The sequence below is a fragment of the Oryx dammah genome, unplaced genomic scaffold, assembly GCF_014754425.2.
Source record: "Oryx dammah isolate SB20612 unplaced genomic scaffold, SCBI_Odam_1.1 HiC_scaffold_5, whole genome shotgun sequence".
In the NCBI taxonomy this organism is placed as follows: Eukaryota; Metazoa; Chordata; class Mammalia; order Artiodactyla; family Bovidae; genus Oryx; species Oryx dammah.
Window position 1 is genome coordinate 42,713,742 of NW_024070189.1, and position 8,353 is coordinate 42,722,094.

Genomic DNA, 8,353 nt, shown 5'->3' on the forward strand with positions numbered 1-8,353 from the left:
GTTTGACACTAAGATATTTATTATCTGAGCTGAAATTTCAATGCATGATGAATTTCAGGGTAAATTCAGTGACGGCTGTGGAAAACCATAAGAAAAGAGCCATCCTAAGACTTGATAAGTCAGCCACTGTTCTGCTGATATGCTAGGAGGCCCAGGAAATACAAAAAACATCATTTCCATATCCAAAGGAAATGGATGAATACAAAAGTGAACCATGACAAATACTAACACTTGCATAAAACCAGCCTAAGAAAGAATTTATTGATGAGAAAGATTCCAGAGGAGGAAATATACACACCCTACACATATCCCCACATATCCTGACAGTACTGGAAAGGTTCTTATCCTCAATACCCAACTTATCACACTTAGTGGTGACAGAAACAGGGACAAACGCTACCCTCAAAAGCAGCTTTCAATTTCCCTTTGATAACATTTTTGGAGGTGTTTATAGATTTTTCTAGGGGCTTTCCAGGTGGCTCAGTGGTAAAGAACCAATCTAACAATGCAGGAGACAAAGGTTTAATCTCTGGATTGGAAAGATCCCCTAGAGAAAAAAATGGCAACCCACTCCAGTATTCTTGCCTGGAGAATCCCATGGACAAAGGAGCCTAGTGGACTACAGGCCATGTGGTTGCAAAGAGTTGGACATAACTTAGCACCTAAACAGCAACAGAATTTTCTACCTTACAGCAGGTTGGTGATAGACTAATTTGTACTTTACAGGAAAAGCACTGTTAGTGAGCACATATTTGCAACATTTCTGATCTTAAATTTTTACTATGGAAACTGAGACTTTCAAAAGCACACTAAAATAAAGACATATACCCAAGTCTCGTGAAAACTGTTATGACAGCATCACAAATTAGGGAGAAGCATAAAGGAATTCAGCTCCTTACCATTCCTCAGATAATTAACCTTGCTGATACCCGTAAAAATGCTAAATAGTTTCAGGCTGGCTTTCAATCACTCTGGACAGATAAAATGTAACATCTACATTAAATGACAATTTTTTCTCAATGTAATTTCCTGCATCTTAATTAAATTATTATTATTACTTTTGGCAATAGGGTCAACTTCTTTGACAGTTTCCAAATTCTTGTAATGAAACTGATAGTTTTTAAAAAATGACAGTATTTTGCTTTCAGCTACAGTTAAGTGGATGCATAGATATACATAAATGACTCAGAGGCCACATAAATGGGATATAATGTTACTCTCTTTGCTCCGGATTGTCATCCCTCATAATATCTCTACAACCAAGAATGGCAGTTTACTATTTACCCAGGGATTGTAAGGAACCAGCAAGCACTTCACAAGCATAATTTCACTTGATCTTCACTCTGTATCAAGTGGGCATGAGAAACACCACCATCCCACAAATGAAGAAACCAAGGCTGGCAGTTCAGTGAATTACAACAAAATGGAGGAGCCTATATTTGATCCCAGGCAGTTTCCTTTTAGTGCTTTTAATTAAATGGTATCACCTCTGTCAAGTCTGAGGAGGCCTTACAAATAGCTGTGAAAAGAAGAGAAGCGAAAAGCAAAGGAAAAAAGGAAAGAGATAAGCATCTGAATGCAGAGTTCCAAAGAATAGTAAGGAGAGAAAAGAAAGCCTTACTCAGAGATCAATGCAAAGAAATAGAGGAAAACAACAGAATGGGAAAGACTAGAGACCTCTTCAGGAAGATTAGAGATACCAAGGGACCATTTCATGCAAAGATGGGCACAATAGACAGAAATGCTATGGACCTAACAGAAGCAGAAGATATTAAGAAGAGGTGGCAAGAATACACAGAAGAACTGTACAAAAAGAGCTTCAAGACCCAGATAATCACGATGATGTGATCACTCATCTAGAGCCAGACATCTGGGAATGTGAAGTCAAGTGGGCCTTAGAAAGCATCACTCCGAACAAAGCTAGTGGAGGTGATGGATTCCAGTTGAGCTCTTTCAAATCCTGAAAGATGCTGTGAAAGTACTACACTCAATATGCCAGCAAATTTGGAAAACTCAGCAGTGGCCACAGGACTGAAAAAGGTCAGTTTTCATTCCAATCCCAAAGAAAGGCAATGCCAAAGAATGCTCAAACTATTGCACAATTGCACTCATCTCACATGCTAGTCAAGTAATGTTCAAAATTCTGCAAGCCAGGCTTCAGCAGTATGTGAACCGTGAACTTAAGTATAATAGTAATTATACTTAATCTGCTTTAAAGATGCCCTTTGAATCAAAGAAGGAAAAACAATCTATCTCTCTTTACCAAAAAAAAAAAACTTGAATAAAGGGAAGAGAAGTGTGTGTGTTTGAAATACCACCCTCACATTTTCATCAGTCTGTTAGCACACTTTCAAAGGTACTATGAGGAACATGAACATGAGAGCTTAAAGCACGGGCACTGGACGTTTTTACAAAAACCAGACAGAAAGTGTATGTACTTCATCCTGATAGGAAGGTCTATTCATGATCAACTAAAAGTATGCACCACACTTATTGTATCAGTGAGAAATTCAGAGAATCAATAAAAGCAAGCTTGTGGCTACAAGTAATTTTTCATCAGCTCTGGGCCTCCATCTTGCACAAATGATGAGGCCTATGGTGCCATAAGTAGGAAGCCAGGCCAACACCTCAGCTACCTTGCTCTGCCAGTTTCCAGAAGCCTTTGGTTATAAGCACTTTTTTTCCTTTGAGGCATATTAAATTGACAGCAAATGAATTGTCAGTTGAATTGTCTGAGATATTCTCCAGTTTCTCTTGGACATGCTCTGTGCTCCTAGCCTGATACAGACCCACTGTACTACACAATAGGTGAGCACAGACTTAAATCCTAGTAAGTCTAGGAAGGGGTCTGGACCCTGACCCCTTCTTGCTATGCAATCTTAAAAAAATTTTTTACTTATCTCTTCTCTGGCTTCCCAGAACAGAAATCTCTATTCCAGATGGTTGTTATCAGTTGTATTTGTGACTTTTCAAACCTTACAGTACAATGCCTGAGGCACTCACAATAAGCATGCCATGAGTGGTGGTTTTGGAGGGCTCTCTTTCTCCTCTATCTGTCCCTCTCTCCCCACTGCCCTCCATATATATAGATCATCCATATATATAGATCATCACATATATATGATCTATATATATATATATATATCCCTATACATATATAGAACAAGTATACAACACTCAACAAATTGTATGTGTGTATATATAAATACATATATAATATATACACATGTAAGTATGTGTATGTACATATATACAATACACATACAAAGAATGATTATCATTGTAACTAGAAAAGAAGATGGGATCACCTGACTCAACTCAGAAGATTCTAACACTAGCCTAGGTATGCATCTAAAAGATATATAAACACAATTATCCTCAAAAACTTAAGATATAATACAACATTTTGCCAAAAGTCTCCTGTGGACATAGAATATGGAAATACACAGTTTGTCACATGCACCACTTCTTTACATGTCTCTTATCACATAAGGAATAATCTCAATTTCTTTTTTCTATCAAAGATGTCTGTACAAATTTCTCTTCATCCTTAGACTGCCTCCCCTCTGATCACCTCTGTTATTGAAACAAGGTAGCCCTCCATTTCTTCCATTATAATTTTATCCATCCCACCACATCCCACAAGCTGGTAACAAAAGACCAGATCGTTGCTTAAAAGGAGGGAGGGAGAAAAGCAAGAGAAAAAGAAAAGAGCAGATGAGGAGAGAAGGCTGTGAAAATGATTAACTATTTTTAAATGTATTTGCCTTCAAAAAAACTAAAAGTCACAAGTCCATACCTTAGCAGTCCTAATCTTCTCAAATCTTGAATGCAACGTTCAGGGCAACATTGGGGTTGAAATAATCTGCTCAGGGCACCACCAGAGGGATGGTTTTTGTAACCTCCACGCAGGCTCCAGGACAGCCTTTACCAAGTCTTTGAGGATGGAGGTTTCTTCCAGGTCTACAAGATCACAAGTGAAAGAAAATATTCAAAACAATACCAACAACAAAAATACAACAATGACATTAGAGTCCAGATCATTTGGTGTAAAGAAACTAAACAAAAGACACACTGTATTCTGACTGGCGTAACACCCATAGTTACTTGAATGGATTCAGACCTGATCATAAAGAATCATACCAAATCAGAAAAAGTCATCGTATATCAAGGTTAGACATTTTCTGAAGACATGACTAGCCAAAATTGCTCACTCAACATACAGGGAAACTAAAGATCAGAGAGGAAATGTGATTTTCTCATGGTGACTCCTTATCTGTGGTATATTTCAACCAGTGAAGCAAGCAAATCTTAGTAAACACAAGCAAAGTAATTAATACTATGGTCAATGCTAAAATGAGACAAAGGGATGACAATACATCACTTCTTTATCTTAAAATACTTGGCTTCTAAGACACCAAACTTGCTTGTTATCAAGAGGGCCACAGTCTGTTGGTTATATCTGTTAGATCTATTCAATCTCCTGATCCCTAACATAAGAGCGTCCTGGAACTCAGCCCCGAACCTTCTTTCCAAGTCTTTCCCTGTCCACAAGGGGGTGTTTTCAAGTTTCACAGCTTAAAATACTGTTACATACTGACAACTCTGAAATGTGTCTCCAGACCCAGATATTTCAGGTAACATCAGATTCCCCTACTGATGGACTGTTCAAAATTTGTACTTGGAATTCTAACAGATATGTCAGATACTGCATGCCCAAACACCAAAATCCTTCCAAAGACAAGGAAGGCCCACACTCTTCCTAGTTTATGCCTTCTCAGTCAATGCCAATATAATTCACCCCATTCAGTTCAGTTCAGTTCAGTCACTCAGTCGTGTCCAACTCTTTGCGACCCCATGAATCGCAGCACGCCAGGCCTCCCTGTCCATCACCATCTCCCGGAGTTCACTCAGGCTCATGTCCATCGAGTCCGTGATGCCATCCAGCCATCTCATCCTCGGTCGTCCCCTTCTCCTCCTGCCCCCAAACCCTCCCAGCATCAGAGTCTTTTCCAATGAGTCAACTCTTCGCATGAGGTGGCCAAAGTACTGGAGCTTCACCTTTAGCATCATTACTTCCAAAGAAATTCCAGGGTTGATCTCCTTCAGAATGGACTGGTTGGATCTCCTTGCAGTCCAAGGGACTCTCAAGAGTCTTCTCCAACACCACAGTTCAAAAGCATCAATTCTTCGGCGCTCAGACTTCTTCACAGTCCAACTCTCACATCCATACATGACCACTGGAAAAACCACAGCCTTGACTAGACGGACCTTAGTCGGCAAAGTAATGTCTCTGTTTTTGAATATGCTATCTAGGTTGGTCATAACTTTCTTCCAAGGAGTAAGCGTCTTTTAATTTCATGGCTGCACTCACCATCTGCAGTGATTTTGGAGCCCCAAAAAATAAAGTCTGACACTGTTTCCACTGTTTCCCCATTAGCCAGTCCCCATTTTTCCAGTCAACCTTGACTCTTCTCTTTCATCCATGTCCTCTAAAACATCAGCAAATTCTGGTGGCTCTATCTTCAGGATAAATCCAGCAGCCGGTCACTCTTGTCACCTCCTTTATATCACCACAATGGCCCAAAGCATCATTATAGACCTACAGGGCTGTACAGCAGGTGTGCTCAAACCACAGCTGTCACTCTCAAATCACCCCTTGAGTAAGACAGGGACACTACGCTGCTCAAAAATCACACTGACATTCACAGTCATCCTTGTTACCACTGCCTTTCTCCCACTTGTTCCATTTATTCATCTCCAGCCATGTGGGTCTCCAACCTCCTCCCCAAACATGCCTCTGACTACTGAAGATTCCAGCTCTCACAGTTCCCTTTACCTGGAGTCTTCTTTTTTCCATCAGCACTTCATATTTTTGTCACAATGTTACCTTTTCAGCAAGGTCTCTTGTTATCATATTATTTAAAACTTTAAACCCTGACCATATCTCTTCATTCCCCCTTCTCGGTTTAAAACTTGCTGAAAACTTTGTGATATTCTATTTGGTTTCCTTGTTTATTACCTGCCTTCTCTAATAAAACATAAACTCCACATTTACAAGGGATTTAATCTCCAGTATCGTTCTATCTCTTCCACCACTTTCCCCACAACCTAGCACAAAGACAGACATCAGTATGTATTTTTGAATGAATGAACATAAAAGCTAAGTAAACCTTCTGAAGGTCACTCAGGTGACAAGTGGCTGAGCCAGATTTGAACCAAAAGCATTCTGTCCCAGTGAACTTGATTCTATGTAACTGTGACTATGTGAAAGCCTTCAGTGCAGGTGTTAGAAATAGATTCAGTTGAATCTGGCATGTATTATTACAGGAATTTGTGGATTAAACAAATGAAATGCCCAAAATGATTTCTAGAAACACATAAAGAGTACATGTTGCATGCACTGGAATGGAGCTGCCTACATACTAATTCCAATTTCACTGTTAACTTTCTCCACATCTTCCTCAGTTTGCCCCGCCCTTCCCTCTATGACTTTATTTCTTGTCCCTCCCTGAAGGTAGATGAAGACAAGGGATCCAAGATTAGACAAATAAAGGGAAAGAGATATTTTGGGGAAAAGATGTGGCGCAGGAAGCAAAGGACTTTGCACCTGGATCTAATTCTCCACCAGTTCAACTTGTGCTTTAAGGGCGCAGAGTCTCTTCATTGCTGGACAAAAATACATGGCCTACAGAGATCCTCCAGCTTTAAAAAATGATTATTTTCCTTTTTGATTATTAAAAGGCTCCCTTATTCTTAGTAGTCTAAGACTGGTTAGGAAATAGAGGGCGACACTTAAGAGGCTTTGGGATAATTAGGGAACTCAACTTCTGGTTCCACAAGAATAAAACCCTAACTAAGAAACTCAATCTCCTGAAGGATCACATTTTTATCCAAAAGTGAGATGACAGAAATACCTATCCCTTTAGAATACTTATAAAAATGAAACAGGGTAACATAAATCATTCATTACTGAACATGACATAAGTACTCAATAAAAGTCTGTTGCTCCTAATGTTTTATTTTTATGGTTGCAGGCTTACATTCTGCATGACATTCCATGATTTTATCTACCTGCATCTCACTGCCCCTCCAGAGCTTGAGTCGTTCCTGTCCTTTATCACATGAGATGGCTTCTGCCGCCCTTGATGTGACTTTGAGCAACTTTCTCTGGATGGTCCTCAGGCTCAGATGAATATCATTACCCCAACTGCCTCTACAGTCTGGGGCAGATGACAGAACTTTGTAACATGAGAAACTCATTTTCTGGTTCACTTCTTGTCCTCTTGCTGATGCCTGGCAATTTGAGGATGATCTTGGCCCTACTATTATAGCAGGCTGATAATTGCCAAGTCACAGTCTACAATTATCCCTGCATTCCAAGGCCAAGAAACACAAATCTGAAAGCAAACAATGCTATAATTCAGCACAATGATATATGGAGTTATTAAAGAAATTGTGCTGACTGCTTTGAGAATTCAAGTCTCCAGTCTATCCAAACACATTTTCTTTTCCTTTTTCCTAACTAATATTAAGAAACTGTTTTTGTTTGGGTAGTAACAACATAAAAATATGTCATGTACCTTTCAGATTTCATTACACCACAATGTAGTAAAAAGTTAAGGTGCTTCAGGGAAAAGTTACTTACACTTCTTTCTAAGTCACTGAAGTATACTACTACTTGGTTGGAAATGCATTTACTAACAAATGTTTATTGAATACATAATGTTTGCCAATAACAAGGACTGGAGATACGGTAAGAAATATTAAAGACTTTATCGCTGCCCTGGTCCAGTTTTCATTCCAGGCAGCTTTTGTCTTTTGCAATTTCCTAACTTCTGTCCCAGATGTGGGAAGACATGGCAATCCCCCACAAAATCGATGGTTCACCAACATAGTGACAGAAGTGTACTAATATAATTTCTGCTTGATATGTAGAGAGAATTCTGGAACTCTTGGTTTACTTGGGAGAAAATCTCTTTTCCTTAGTATGCTCCCCACTCCTTACCCAATACACCCATCTTCTGAGATGATACTGGCTTATTTACCACTGTCAGCAAAAGAAAAAATATTCACCAAATCCACAAGTACATGATTCATTAATAAGGTGCTACATGGGTGGTAGGGTGTACGGGACACTGATCTCAAACAACAACTTCAGAAATTAGCTTTCCTGAAATCTTTGGAAACAGTGATGGAATTAATGCTATTACACAGCAAAATAAACTGAGAAAGCATATATACTACAAGTATTGTCAAAGGGTTCACATCAAGATAGAACAACGTGCCTTGCAAATCACCAGTGTCTGCATGGTGAGAATGCTCCTCATAGAGGTGGTGGCCTCTGTGTGTG

At 39.3% G+C, this 8,353-nt stretch overlaps 1 protein-coding gene across 1 annotated transcript in view; it reads right to left on the reverse strand.

Moving 5' to 3' along the window:
• The window catches only part of SGCD (sarcoglycan delta), a 607,252-nt gene extending 603,293 nt beyond the window's left edge, over window positions 1-3,959 (reverse strand). Inside the window, exon 1 of the mRNA XM_040241450.1 lies at window positions 3,800-3,959. The gene's annotated coding sequence lies outside the window, so the exon portion shown is untranslated. The remainder of the gene's footprint in view (window positions 1-3,799) is intronic.
• Between the last annotated feature and the right edge of the window lie 4,394 nt (window positions 3,960-8,353).